The 16,369-nt window shown below is 35.2% G+C and overlaps 1 long non-coding RNA gene across 1 annotated transcript; it reads right to left on the bottom strand.

The window, feature by feature from the left end:
* Nucleotides 1-4,484: 4,484 nt before the first annotated feature.
* On the bottom strand, nt 4,485-7,392 carry LOC122002035. Its single transcript, XR_006117560.1, has 3 exons — nt 6,956-7,392; nt 5,180-5,454; nt 4,485-4,764 (listed from the first exon to the last, which is right to left on the bottom strand). It is a non-coding gene; the product is annotated as an uncharacterized LOC122002035 (long non-coding RNA).
* Nucleotides 7,393-16,369: the final 8,977 nt, after the last annotated feature.

The following is a 16,369-nucleotide window of genomic DNA, read 5'->3' as shown; positions in this document are numbered from 1 at the left end:
TGAACACCCCAAAGCTCGGCTCGGTTCGTTTACAGCCCTACCTGTATTCTTTTCCTAGCAATAGTCTGAGCAATTAATGAGTGTAAGAGGCTTCTTCGCTGATCCTGTCTGAAAGCTGCGAGATGAAGCACTGGGGAATCTGGACGAAGACTCCGATGAAGATGAATACAACGATAAATCTGAAAAAACCAAAGCAGATCTGGAAGAACTCCGATGAAGAATGCCCTCTGATGAAGAAAACAGTGGATCAAGGCTCTGATGAGTGATCTCCTCCCCTGCGCACTATGAGACCAACCAACAAAGTATTAGTGACCTAAGACCGGGGTGGGAATCCCTGGCTAGACCCTCCGACGCTCAAGTCAGTTATCTTGCCCCTAGGAAGAAGAAGAACAGTAAACTAAAGTAGAACTAAGGTTTCAATGGTGATGTTGCACGTACCTAGCCAACGGAGAGGATTTCCCTTTTTATACCACCTCATCTAACCTCTGCGGTCATGAGGTGGACCCCAGTTTATTAGAGTTTGTTAGGAGATGATGTAAGCATTACTTGCAATAATAATTTTAATAAATCTTTTTTGTACCCCAGATGTACCTTCTTTGTCGTTTAACAAACCTGCAGAAACTTCCAGAAACTATTTCCCGCCACATTTAAACAAGTTGTCATATAATTGTATCATATTATTCATATATCACATATGTTTGATTAATCACTTAAGCTTATCCTTTAGGTAGTAAGAATATCTTCTGTTACTCATCTAATTATGTTTAAGAGATCTAATAAGTCTAAATGCCTTTACACTCGGTCGATCCTTTATACCCAGCCGGTCATATATGCTCGTCTGGTCTTAACTTACCAGGCGTATACTAACACTCTTGTTCGATTATCCTTCGTTCGGCCAATCATATATCCGAGACTGCATAAGGCTAGATGCCTTTACACTCGGTCGATCCTTTATATTCGGCCGATCATACATGCTCGTCCGGTCTTAACTTACCGGGCGTATATGAACACTCTTGTTCGGTTATCCTTCGTTCAGCCAATCATATATCCGAGACCGCATAAGGCTAGATTCCTTTACGCTCAGCCGATCTTTTATACTTGACCAGTCATACATGCTCATCCGGTCTTAACTTACCGGGCGTATACAAAAACTCTTGTTCGGTCGTCTTTCATTCGACCAATCATATATCCGAGACCGCATAAAGCTAACTGCTTTTACACTCGGTCGGTCCTTTATACTCGGTTGTTCCTACATGCTCGTTCGATCTTAACCTACCGGGCATATATAAACACTCTCGTTCTCGAATTGCCTGTTACACTCAGCCGGGTTTTGCCTGGCCGAACGTATATAAGCGCATAAGCGCTCGCTCGGCCTTTGGTCAGTTACTAATATATCTTTTCTACTTTTCCTGACGTTGTCCCCTCCTTCACTCACCAAGCCAATCATCCGCCTTCATAACCAGTATCATAACCCGTATCACCCGCCTTCACCGAAGGAGATTTTTAGAGCTTTCATTGTCCTTGGATTAACAACCACTTAGGTTGTAACCAAGTAAACCCTACGGCTCTTCCTTCATTTTCTTGTTGTTTATTTTAATTATACTATTGCTGCTAATCTTAGTTGAACAGTCAAGAAAGGTGTTTTGTTTTACTTTTTGATAGATAAACTCAACCCTCTCTTGCTGACCCTAACTGGACTAACACTAAGGTATTCTAAAAAATTGACATTAAAACCAGATATTTCCATATTAGAATAAGGCCTGGTGATGAATGGAATACGACATTCAAGATGTAGCATGGGCTATATGAATGAATAGTCATGCCTTTTAGACTGTCTAATGCGTCCAGTACCTTCATGAGGTTTATGCATCAAATCTTGTGGCCCTTTATAGGAAAGTTTTGTGGTGGTATACTTTGACGACATCCTCATTTACAGTCCGACATGGGCATCACACTTTGATCATCTCTGTGCTATCTTCGAAAAGCTAAAAACGGAGTGCTTATTTGTAAACAAGAAGTGCTCTTTATTTACTACATCAGTAACTTCCCTCAGCTTTATTGTGTCTACTGATGGTGTACATACAGATCAAATAAAGATAGATACACGCTTGGAGTGGCCTCAACCGAGGACCTTGCACGATGTTAGAAGCATCCATGGTTTAGCTTCTTTCTACCACAAGTTCATTAGAAATTTTAGTACTCTGATTGCTCCTATCACTGAGTGTCTCAAGGGAAGGGATTTCGAGTGGTCTGAAGAAGCAGAGACTAGCTTTCAACATGTCAAACAAAACATGACCGAAGCACTAGTTCTGGGCCTTCCTGATTTTGATAGATTATTCGAGGTCAGCTGTGATATATCCGACATAGGTATCGAGGGGTATTCTGAGTCAATCAGGGTGGCCAGTTGCTTTTTTCAGCGAGAAGCTCTCTGGGTCCAAGAAAAATCATTCTACCTATGACTTGGAGGTTTATACCATTGTGCAGTCCTTGAGGCATTAGTGACACTACCTAGTACAGAAGGAATCCATTCTATTCACTGATTATTAAGCATTAAAGTATATCAATGGTCAACACAAGATGAGTAGGCGGCATGTAGTGGGTGGCTTACTTGCAAGAGTTCACCTTTACACTAAGGCACTAAGTTGGAAGTCTGAACCATGTCGCAGATGCCCTGTGACGCATTCTTCATTACTCACCACCATGAGTACTAGCATTATGGGCTTTAAGGTTTTTCCAGATATGTATGTAGCTGACCCATCATTCAAAAGGATATTCTAGGAGGTACATGATGGTTACTAATATAATTTTATTATGCATAATGGTTATCTATTTCATGAGTTATGGTTGTGTAAGTACCTCGTGGTAGTTTTGATGTGGATAACCAAATCATGTTAGGAGCACAGGCGGTCGAGTAAAAGATGCAGCTAGCGAGAAGGGTGACACTAGAGAGAGCTGATGGGCTCGATGCATCCTAGGGATGAGGTGTCGTGGAAGAGTATGCTGGTGGATAAGAAGGAAGCACACAATATTTTTGAGGGATGAGAAGCTGGTGCAGAAGGTTTCTTGAGAAGGCTAGAAAATGGATTTGGGTGAGCTCTATTCCGGATGGTCGAGATCACCCAACCAAGCGAAGCCAGAGCAGAAGACCTAGACAAGAAGTCAACTCTAAGTTGACTCTGGTCCTAGCGGTTGGATCACCCGGGGCAGCCAGGACGCCTCGGGTGCGTGCCCTAGTCAAGGGCTAATTCAGCCTAGTCCAGGCGCCTGAACTAAAAACTTTATCAAGTCACCAACTGTTGCGATCTGTTGCGATGTGGATAAAGTTTTATCCATGCCCAAGCGCCCAGAACCCTTCCAAACGCCCGGATCAGGGCTCTAAATATAGCTCTGATCCTAGTATCTAGACAGAACACTTGTAAATGATTCTTCTTCTGTCTAGTTTTGTAATTGAGTGCTTTAACTGCTGCAAGAGGCTTCTCCACCTGAAGGAGATTTATAGTAACTTTCAACATCTTGGATTAGCAATTCCCTATTTGCAAATCAAGTAAATATTTGTGTCTCTTTCTTTTTAGTAATTAGCTTCTTAATTATTTTGTACAAGTGTTTATTTTAATCAAACTATAAGTTTCAAGAAAGGTGCTTTATTTTCGTTGTGTAGGGTAATTCACCCCCCCCCTTGCCGACCACAAGGGACCAACAAGTGGTATCAAAGCGAGGACGCTTCAGAAGGACTAACTACAAACTGAAGCATAAGAAATGACCACATCTAGCATCTACCCACCAGTGTTTGAGGAGAGTTCGCGGTTTGGAGATGCCGAAAAGCGAAGAAGGAAAAGAACTAGAGGAGCATCGATGGACTGAGAAGTAATGCAACGATTTTATGGTAAATGGTAAAGCTGAGTTCCACCTTCCGAGCATTCTGCCTGCTCATGATCTTAACAGAATCAACAACTACAAGAGTGCAAAAGAACTTTGGTAAAAGTTTTTGAAGCTCTATGAAGAACCGGAAGAAGCTAAATCCAACTCTTCGATGGGCACCGAGTCATTGTCAGAAGAATCTGAGATTGAGAAAATTATCGCACTACAACAAAAATAACTTTTCGCAGCGCGCAAATTCGCTTTCCGCAGCATACATTGCATGCTGCACAATTGAAAGCTGTTAAAAATCCTAGCTTATTGACAGCGTGCAACGCACGCTGCAAAAAAACACATTCCGCAGCATGCAACGCACGCCGCGGAAAACACATTCCGCAGCATGCAACGCACGCCACGGAAAACACATTCCGCAGCATGCAACGCACACTGCGGAATGTATTTTCCACAGCATGCAAATGTATACTGTTAATATTCTAATCCACAACATGCAAACGTACGCTATTGATGTTCTTATCAATATTAAAACAATAATTTCATTGACGAAAATGATAAATCAAATTTTTACAACAAATTTAGTGCAAATTTAAATCTAATCCACACACACAAAATTAATAAAAGTTATTACTTATTATTATACCAAATCAAAAGGTCTGAAATCCAAAATAAGATACAAAATCTCTAACAAACTAACTAATACATATATAACAATGATTAAACTTTTAATCCACATAAATTAGTAGAATATGTATCAATCATAGAACTAACAATGCTCTCGAACATATCTTCATCAGACTGATCATCACTTATGCACATTATAAAATCTGTACGCTTTCCAATGCTTGACATGGTCTACAAAAGATTTCCGGCAACTACACCTTTGCTTATCCCCTGCAAATAATCCCCACATTATGATATACTTAGATATGTGTATTCAACTTAAACAACATAGCATGAGAAAAAAATTAGAGTTTAGAATCTGACATCTAATTATTTTGATCTCATAATAGATAATTCAAAGCATGGTCCCTTGTAAATTCACTAATATGCATCTTTTATATGGAAATGACCTGTGTTAGATGTATGCTTGTGCGACACATAATATAGTCAAATCAATCTTAAACATGCACCTTTACTTGATTACGGAGTTACTAGGAATGTGACATTGGAATCAATCTTAAACATGCTCCTTTACTTGATTATGGAGTTACTAGGAATGTGACATTGAGAGTGGTTATTTCTTCATATGAGAAGAAAAAATCTCTAACAAAGTTGGTAAAACAATGAACATAATTTAGCCACATACCTGGGCCTTCACTTCAACTATATGTTGGCATCTTTTCACAACCATAGGCTCATTAGCAAGCACATTTTCTAGGTGATCCAGGAGTTCTTTAGTCTGACAAGAGATAAAATCTGGATCAGCATATTGATGATGCCAAACTAAGTCCGTATCTTTGAACTCACTGTAGGATCCATCTGTTGCCTCAGTGTCCAGTTGCATTACAGGTTCTGCATTTTTTTTTCTAGTCAAAATCAGTAGTTAGGGTGAAAGACTCCCATGGAGAATCCTTATTCCACCTACGGGAGAAACACCGCCATCAAAGAGTATTAGTATCAAACAATGCTGAATAACATTGACATAATCATAAATGCCACCTCAGGATTTGGCATCTATTTTTTAACTCATAAAAATATCCCCAACCACATCATCTGATTTGATTAAACTAAAAATGGCTTCAAAATTAAATCAAATGACAAAACAACATTTCAGCATAAAATCACAAATTCAAATATAGGTACTACTAAGGATTCAGCATCTATTTATGAATTATAAGATCCAACATATCTACAACCAAATCATCTAATTTGATCAAACTTTGGATGTCTTAAAAATTATATGGAGTGTCAGAACATCACCAGAGTAAATTTGCTTATAATAATAATCACACATCAACACAATCCATTGAATACAATCTAGATCTTCATGCAACACTTCTATCAGCAATAGCCATTTATGATAGAGTTAATGCAATCCAACAAAATTAGGTATTGGAAAAGTAACATGCAATAATACATATAAGTTTCAGCAAATACACAATCAATATGATCGATTCATCCGTAAGTCAGAACAATTCGCATATAAATAACATACTAGCATGCAATTAGTATTAGACTAATTATTGTTAACTTGTTATCTCTAAATGAAGTGAGAACTAGCAAAATTAACTAGTATATAACAATGTAATAAGGATGCTAAAGGAAATCACCTTGATGGACCATATATATTTCTGTATGTCATATTCATCGGTTGGCTTTGTTTAAGGGATATGATTTATAGAGTTAACACTAAGTTTTCTCCATTAGTTCTAACTACAGTTGGGTTAACCAGTCATGCCGTATCGCACTCAATTCCATCAGATGCTACTGCTACCAAACTTAATTGTGGAAATTCTGGAGAAATTTCAGTTGTTCTATGAACCTTCCAAGGAGCTAAAGTGGATGCAGTCTTGAAGCAACATCTCAAAGTCATAGATAAGTTCTTGTGCATATGGGTTTCCATGGCTATATGTATCTATTTTTTTTAGATGTAATACATGGTATTCATGTTACTTCTTGAATAATTCATGTTTTAATACCATGTGTTCAATCATCAGAGAAGAAAAAAAAAACTATTGTCTCCATTCGCCCAAAGAAATAAAACCTTATTTACAATTAAGATATAAATTGGTCTACATTTCCATGCACTCTAAAATATATTCATATAGCAAATTAGCAGTCAATTCTGCAGGCCCTCAATCATGATAATGCCAATAAACATAGCGGTTAAGATGATAAAGATGATCAACCCCACTTACCATTTTTCATCATCAACAACTTATTCTTACAAAAAATGCCCTAACTTTCAAAATAATAATTTTTGGAGTCACATGGTCCTCCTAAAATGATCTATCATTGGGAATGCATGTAATGGACACAACACCATAGAGCTGATACAAACTCAAGCACAAAAAATTGTCCAAAGATAATAAAAAGTATGTCTTAAGATCATATGCAAAGAAACGAGACAAGAATGTCAGACCATGTTATTGCAGAAGATGATGAGGACGGCTGTAGCGACGACGTACATTGCTGCGACAGCAAATGGTGCGGGAGCAATCACGAGAACACGATTAGTGGAGCAATCGTGGGAGAGGAGTCGACGGGGAAAAGAGTCAGAGGAGAAGGGTCGGCATAGAGAAGAGTCGACGGCGAAAAGGGCCACAGAAGGAGCAGTCAGCGGGGAGAAGAGTCACCTAGGAGAAGAGCCGCAAAACGAGGAGTTATAGGGAAGGAGTCGTCGAGGAGCAGAAGAGGAGTCGGCAGGGAGCAGAAGAGAAGGGAGCAAGAAAAGAGTCGGCAGGGAGCAGGGAGGGGAGAGCAGAGAGAAGAGAGCAGAGTCGGGGATGAGAAAGAGGGGAAAAACCTAGATAAGGAGAGAAATAGGGGGAAATAAGATGGAAAAAAAGTTTGCATTTCTGTGTAGTTTTATTCGCAGCCTACTATATGCCATTGATAGTAAAGGTGATGCATTAGCAGCATACCGATTTTGGCACGCTGTTGTTGTTATTAATCATGCACAGCGCATGTTAATATGCATGTCGTAAATAAGAATATTAACAGCTTACTTTTAATGTACGCCGTTAAAACCTAAATGCAAATTTTATTTTCCTTCAAGTGTATATTATTAACAGTGCATATTAATATGCATGTCGTTAATAATACTATTAACGGCGTGCTTTTAATGTGCGCTGTTAATAACATGCTGCGAAAAGTTATTTTTGTTGTAGTGCGGAACAACTTTTATAGCCAAATATCTACCTGAAGACAAAGAAAGCTCGTCCGAGATGAGCATCGATGAAGGGGGAGAATCTTCAAAAGAAAGCAGCGATGAAGGGGGAGCATCTACCGACGAAAATGATACGGTAAGTCAAGTATGTAAACTTCCTCCAAATCAACTGTCGATTGCATTAAAATGATAAGTAGATCTTTGTGTAAAACCAGATTCAAGTATGTCAAATCAAAGAAAGAATATGCACGCCTAAAAGAAGAAATTGAGAAATTAATAGATGAAAATATAAAATTGAAATGTTAGAAAAAGATAATTTATGCTTGAATCTTTCACATGCTCCAGAAAGAAATTCTGAATATCATCGGGCTTAACTGGTATTTTAGATATCATAAGCGTCAAATTATAAAAGTAGAAAGACAATCTATTCCTAAAAAGTTTTTGATTAATCTGGTTGGAAGGAACCTATAATGGATTCCATAAATCATGTTTAAATTAAAATTCATTATGCATGCTCAATTTTTAATTTTATTTTATTATTTTTTTGCTTAACATTTAAAAATTGTCTAACATTTTTCGTATAAATTCTTTTTGAAATTAAGTAGATATTGATTTTTCTAAGAAAGATAATTTTTTATAGAAAATTTTTTAAAATTTTTTGTTCATTATATTTATATTTTTCAATTTTAAAAAATTTCTTAGGGTTATCTTTATGAACTTTATTTTTTTTTTGTGAAACCTTATTATTTTCTTTATCTAATAAAATTTTTCTAAATTTTTTATTACTGTTGGTGAATTTTTTATGAATTTTTTATCTAAATATAAATTTTTAATATTAAAAATTATTAAAAATCTATTTTTTTTATGTAAAAACACTTGCTTCGTTATATTTTTAGAAAATATTTCAAGATTTTTTGAACTAAGAAATTATTTGTAACATTTTTTCAAGCAATTTCATCTTGTTGTAGAAAAGAAATTATTACTGCATAAATTAATTTCACCTTTTTTTTGGAAATTTTTTTTCTAGTTTTGGATATTCCTACTTAACTAATGTAAAAAATTTTAAAATTTTTGAATAATTCTAAAATTATTTTTTTTAAAAAAATAATTTTAAATAGTAAAAATCCAGATTTTTGAAATTTAAACTTGTTGATTTTTTTTTTTGAATACTAGTCGCTGTATTTTTATCCCTTAGACTTTATTTTAAATTTATTTTAATTTACTTTCATGGCATACCCCTATTTTTAATGTGATCAAAGGGGGAGAAGTAGAAGTTAAGTATAGAGGGAGGGTAACAATCTTGATTTTTGCATATTTTTTTAATTGCAAAAATTTTACTTGTTATTTTTCTATTATTTCTTCTTTGTTTGCCTTAACTTAACTTGAGTTGCTCACATTAAAAATGGAGAGATTGTAAATATCCCATGGTAGTTTTGATGTGGTCAACTAAGTCATGTTAGGCCTTGTTGTCTTTTTGATGCCTTGTGTTTAAGTATGTAGGAACTTAGGAGTACATGCGGTCGAGTGAAAGACACAGGTAACGAGAAGGACGACATGGGAGAGAGTCGACAGGCTCGATGCGTCCGAGAGACGAGGCACTACAGAAGAGTACGTTGGCGGATGAGAGGGAAGAGTGTGATGTTTTTAAGGGACAAGAAATTGGAGCGGAAGGTTGCTCGAGAATGTCGAAAAATGGGTTCGGATGAGCCCTATTCCGAATAACCAAAATCACCTAAGCAAGCGGAACTGAAGCGGAAGACCCGGACAGGAAGTCAACTCTAAGTTGACTCTTGTCTGGATGCCCAGAGTTATTTCGGGCACCCAGACTCTGGGCGCCCGAATCACCGAGGGTAGCTAGGGCACCCGAGTCGAGGGCTAGTTCAGCCCGGTTTGGGTGCCCGAACCTAATCCAAGCGCCCGGACTAGAAACTTTATCGAGTCACCAGTAGTTGCGATCTGTTATGACGCTGATAAAATTTTATCCACGCCCGAAACCCCTTCCAGGTGCTCGGATCAGGACTATAAATATAACACCGATCCCAATAGCTAGACAGAACACTTGTAAATGATTCTTCTTCTGTTTAGTTTTGTAATTGAGTACTTTTATTGATGTAAGAGGCTTTTCCATCTAAAGGAGATTTATAGTGAGCTTTTAACGTCTTGGATTAGAAATCCCCTGATTGCAAATCAAGTAAATCTCTGTGTCTCTTTCTTTTTGTTAATTAGCTTCTTAATTTTTTGTACAAGTGTTTATTTTAATCAAGCTTTAAGTTTTGAGAAAGGTGCTTTGTTTTCATTGTGCAGGGCAATTCATCCCTCTCTTGCTGACCATAAGGGACCAACAAGTTGTGCATTCCAAATTTCTCTCTAAGGCAATAGATTATGAACGAGCTTCATAATGAGAGGAACTTTAGATGTGATAAGATATTGGCCTCTATCCCTATCAATTTCTATTGGCTCAAGTTGACCAACGATGTGGTTCACTTTACTGATCAATGTTTTGTATGTCGATGGTCTAAAGGGTTCTAACCAATTTAGGCTTGTACACTCCCCTACCCATTTCTGAAGCTCATTGGCTTGATGTCAACATGGATTTCATATTAGAATTACCCTGCACCCAGTGAACTCAGACTCAGTTCTTGTTGTCGTTGATAGATTCTCAAAGATGGCGTATTTCGTAGCTTGTAGGAAGACTATGGATGCTGCTCGGATTGCCTATCTTTACTTCAAGGAGATCGTGCGATTACATGACATTCCTTGGTCTATGACTTCAGATCGAGATACCAAATTCATTAGTCACTTCTGGAAGAGCTTATAGGGGAAATTGGGAACACAGTTAAACTTTAGCAGTGCTTATCATCCTTAGATAGATGGGCAAACCGAGGTGACGAATCGGAGTCTAGACAATCTTATAAGATGCCTTATAGGAACTAAACCAAAGTAGTGGGACTTGGCGTTACCTCAAGCAGAGTTTGCCTACAACAAATCAAAAAATAGTACCATGAGATTGAGTCCTTTTGAGATTGTTTATGGTTGAAATCCATCATGAGTTCTACACTTAGCCCCTGTTCCATGTGTAGGGCGAATTAGTCTTAAATAAGATGAGATTATAGAGCATCTTCAAGGTATTCATGAGCAGGTGAAACTGACAATTATGAAAAGCAATACCAAGTATAAGGCTCGGGTCAATCATCATTGTCGATAGATACTTTTTGATATTGGAGATTTTGTCTGGGTTGTATTGACTCATGATCATTTCCCTGTTGGAGAATATAATAAGGTAAAGGATCAAAAAATTGGACTATACAAGATACTACAGAAGATTAACGACAATGCCTATAGGTTACACCTTCCTAGCCATCTGAAGACTTCTGATGTCTTCAATATGAAGTACCTAACTCCTTATTCCACGGTTGCCAATAAAGTTAATATGAACTCGAGGGCGAGTTCTTCTCAAGCTAAGAAGATTGATGTAAGCCTAACTTATGTTAAAGCCCAATATGAGTTTTCAAACTTTAAACGAATATAACTTTTGACTCGGGACTTGGAATCAGACTCTATCAGTCGCCATGTGTGTAGAAATTTGAAAACTTATGTTTCTTACTGATGAAACCATAATCGTCAAATTTTTAGCCCCAAATTCTATCATTTAAACCCTTTTAAAGGTCTTTTTACTATTTTTTGGTAATTTTTATTTTTTGAGTATTTAGGATAATTTTCATATTTCTAGTATTTTTTAGAGAGGATATATCTTGATCCGCATCTTAATTTGAGTTAAGATCGTTAAGTTAATTACTTTCCTTTTCGGTTAAAATCTATTTCCTTTCTTTATAAGATTGGAATTATGATCTATTAATTATAATATCTTTCCTTATTTGAGTCTTAGGTTGTGATTTATATAAGAGTCATGTTTAGATATTGAGGGATCAACCCTCTAGTTTTAATAAAAAGTTTCTTTTTGGAGGCTCCTCTTCTTGTCTTCTCCTTAATTTTCCTCTTCTCATCAACCCACAGAATTATCGCTATCCTGTCTGGCATCATCGTGCTTGGTTAGCTTGAGTCTCTAGATTCCCAAAGATTCTACACATCTAAGAGTAACATTCCAAATCAACAATGTAATTAAAATTCACATGGATCTATGATGGATTCATTTTCCATTGTATTTTATTGTTTAATTTTTATATGAAACCCAATAAAAAAATAATAAACTCAACTAGTCTTGGGATACTCAACTAGTCCTGGGATGATCAGTCAGACCCTACGGAATTTTTTTACTGACTATCAGGATAAATCAAAAAGTGCTCATGGTGGACAATCAAGAAATGTTTGTGTGACAACCTGGAATCCAATAGATGGATGCGGAGGTGGAGATGATGACACAAAAGTATGTAGATGTGGTGGCCATCAAAGTGGAGGGTATAGTTCGACTTGCATAACGGTGTCTGACTTATGTGCATGAGAGCAAACAGTAGAGGGCGCATCTAAAGTTATTTTTGGAGAGGTTATTTCCATACTTAGTCACTATAGGTGTAGTGGATAATATAAGTAGAATGAACAAGATTCATTCTCCTCATATGAAGTATATGCTTGGATATTTATAGGAAGGATTTTAAGAAATACCTGAGAAGATCATGCCCATAATCTCTTAAAAATCAAGGACTATATCCTATCATTGTAGTTGTTAATCCCGATTTAATGGCCACTTAATTATGGTGACCAAAAATGAAGATTGTAAAGGAACCTATAATTGCAAGGGTGATAACAACTCCGTCAAGGAAAGACCTTGATATGAATCGAGAATGTGGCCTGTTGTGCTTGGAATAAAGAAGTCAAGATAGTTTGTGAGAAAGCTCTTCTGAGAGATGCAATGTGATATTTAATTATACTATATATATATATATATATATATATATATATATATATATATATATATATATATATATATATATATATATATATATATATCGACTATGCTATTCGCCGTACACTCATGCGCTCGTGCACGATAGTGGCCTAGGCACTTGGATCCAAGCGCCTGGATTCCTGCAATAATTTTTTAATTTTATTTAAGGATATATTATATATATTTAGGGTTCAAGATTTTAGGATTTATGAGTTGGTTTATAATGAATCTGAGTCAATAAGATTTTTCCTCTAGAGTTCAAATTTTCCTTTTGAATTATAGTGTTCAAAATTAAAAATTTTAGATACTCACAAACATATATATATATATATATAGATCATTCGCCGTGAACTCATGCGCTCATGCATGATAGTGATCTAGGTGCATCGATCCAGACGCCTGGATTCCTACAATATTTTTTAAAATTTTATTTTAGGGTATATTATATATATTTAGGGTTCAAGATTTTAGGATTTAGGAATTGATTTATAATGAATCTGAGTCAATAAGATTTTCTTTCTCGGGTTCAAATTCTCCTTTTGAATTATAGTGTTCAAAAAAAAAAAAAAATATATATATATATATATATATATATATATATATATATATATATATATATATATATATATATATATATATATATATATATATATATATATATATTGTGCTATGCTACTCATGCACGATAGTGGTCTAGGCGCCTTAATCCAGACAAAATTTTAGGGTATACTATATATATTTAGAGTTCAAGATTTTAGGATTTAGGAGTTGGTTTATAATGAATTTGAGTCAATAATATTTTCCCCTCTATGGTTCAGATTTTCCTTTTGAATTATAATGTTTAAAATTAAAAATTTTAGATACTCACGGGGTATATTATATGTATTTATGGTTTAAGATTTTAGGATTTAAGGACTGGGTTATAATAAGTTTAAGTTAATAAAAATTTTCCTGTAGTGTTCACACTTCCCTTTTAGGTTATAGTGTTCAAAATTAAAAATTTTAGATGTTTCCTATTTAAAGGAAATGTTATATATATATATATATATGGATTCACTCCAAGCGCCCAAAGTCTGTAGTAGTTATTAATATTATTATTATTATTATTATTTGGGGGTATAATATATGTATTTAGCATTTAACATTTTAAAATTTAAGAGTTGTGTTATAATGGGTTTTAGCCAATAAGATTTTCCTTTAAGGTTCAGACTTTTCTCTTGGGTTATAGTGTTCAAATTAAAAATTTTAGATACTCACAGGATATATTATATATATTTAGGGATTACGATTTTAAAATTTAGAGGTTGGGTTATAATGAGTTTAAACTAATAAGATTTTCTCTTTAGGGTTTAGACTTTTATTTCAGGTTATAGTGTTCAAGATTAAAAATTTTAGATACTCACGGGGTATAGGGGTTCTTTTTAGGAAATATTGTATGCCCATTTCTTATCCCACATCACTTCAACTTAGTTAGGAACAAAAGTTGTCGATGTAGTGGCCTCAACACATATATTAAAGTGGTGTTTGGTTTATGGATTTGGAAATGAGGGAATGGATTTATTTCCAAACTTTATATTTGGTTAATGAGAATGAAAATAAAATTTTAGAATGAAACCTAAAAATTTGGGTATTGATGAAATCCACCTCCTCCTTTGGGTTTTGATGTGAATGAGAATGAGAATTAAGTTTTAAACGAAAATACCTTTAATATATTTGTTCAATTCATTACAAAAAAATAGTCTATTAGGGACGACGGTTTGCAACGAATTTAAAATTTGTTCCAAACTTTCCAACAAAATTTGCAACAAAATAATAAATTGTTCCGAATTAGCAACAAATTTACCAACAAAATAAATTCGTTGCAAATTAGCAACAAAAGATAATTTGTCGCTAATTTTGTTGCAAGTTAACAACAAAAAATAAAATTTGTTGCAAATTTTCCAACGAATATTTAGTTCGTTGCAAATTTTGCAACGAATATTTTGTTCGTTGCAAATTTTTGCAACGAATATTTAATTCGTTGCAAATTTTTGCAACGAATAGTATATCCGTCGCAAATATAGCAACGAAAGTATTATTTGTTGGAAATTCCCGACAAATATATAATTCATCGCAAGTTTATAGCAAAAATTTGAGGGTAGAGTTTCCAACAAATCTTAAATTCGTTGGAAATGTTTCCAACAAATCTGCTAATTCATTGGAGATTTCCAACAAATTTAGGATTCGTTGGAAACATTTCCAAAGAATCTGCCAATTCGTTGGAAATTTCCAACGAATCACAGATTCGTTGGAAATTTCCAACGAATCACAGATTCGTTGGAAAGTATGCAATGATTTAAAAACACGTTTGACCGACCTAGAGACCTCAGAATCGGATGAAACAAGTTCCTATATGCTCCTCTTGGTCTCCTGATTCTATAGATGTCCTCAAATATTTTTTTTGAATTAAGATAAATTTTTTACATCAAGGTCAATTGGATGAATTTGAATTTGATCATAAATGTGTTAGTGTTTTAAATCAAAATGGAGTTTAGTTGAACTTGGTGGATTTAAAAAATGATGTTCGAGTGCTCAGAACGAGAGGAAATCAGTTTGTTGGGGAGCGTAAGGTTCTCGTGTTTATATCCATGAATTAAAAATAATTACGGAGCTAATTTATTTTGATTTGTGAATTTTTAAACTTAAATTTAATTTTTCAAACACATTGGGAGTTGAAAAAAAAAAGAAAAAATATATAAAGTAAAAAAAATATTTGAGGGCACATATGAAGTCAGGATAAATAGAGGAGCACACAGGAACTGGTTTCATCCAATTCGGAGGTCTCTAGGTCGGTCAACCGTGATTTTAAGAATAGGAAGGGTTTCCAACGAATCTGAAATTCGTTGGAGATTTCCAACAAAATGGCAGATTCGTTGGAACTGTTTCCAACGAATCTGCCAATTCGTTGGATATTTCCAACGAATCGCAGATTCGTTGGAAAGTATGCTATGATTTAAAAACCCATTTGACCGACCTAGAGACCTCGGAATCGGATGAAACAAGTTCCTATGTACTCCTCTTGGTCTCCTGATTCTATAGATGACCTCAAATATTTTTTTTGAATTAAGATAAATTTTTACATCAAGGTCAATTGGATGAATTCGAATTTGATCATGAATGTGTTAGTGTTTTAAATCAAAATGGAGTTTAGTTGAACTTGGTGGATTTAAAAAATGATGTTCGAGTGCTCAGAACGAGAGGAAATCAGTTTGTTAGGGAGCGTAAGGTTCTCGTGATTATATCCATGAATTAAAAATAATTACGGAGCTAATTTATTTTGATTTGTGAATTTTTAAACTTAAATTTAATTTTTCAAACACATTGGGGGTTGAAAAAATAAATAAAGTAAAAAAAATATTTGAGGGCACATATGAAGTCAGGATAAATAGAGGAGCACACAGGAACCGGTTTCATCCAATTCGGAGGTCTCTAGGTCGGTCAACCGTGATTTTAAGAATAGGAAGGATTTCCAACGAATCCCAGATTCGTTGGAAAGTATGCTATGATTTAAAAATCCATTTGACCGACCTAGAGACCTCGGAATCGGATGAAACAAGTTCCTATGTGCTCCTCTTGGTCTCCTGATTCTATAAATGACCTCAAATATTTGAATTAAGATAAATTTTTACATCAAGGTCAATTGGATGAATTCGAATTTGATCATGAATGTGTTAGTGTTTTAAATCAAAATGGAGTTTAGTTGAACTTGGTGGATTTAAAAAATG

Source organism: Zingiber officinale, chromosome 7A, assembly GCF_018446385.1.
Source record: "Zingiber officinale cultivar Zhangliang chromosome 7A, Zo_v1.1, whole genome shotgun sequence".
In the NCBI taxonomy this organism is placed as follows: Eukaryota; Viridiplantae; Streptophyta; class Magnoliopsida; order Zingiberales; family Zingiberaceae; genus Zingiber; species Zingiber officinale.
Note: the sequence above shows the minus strand (reverse complement) of the source record. Positions and strands in the feature narration are given on the sequence as shown.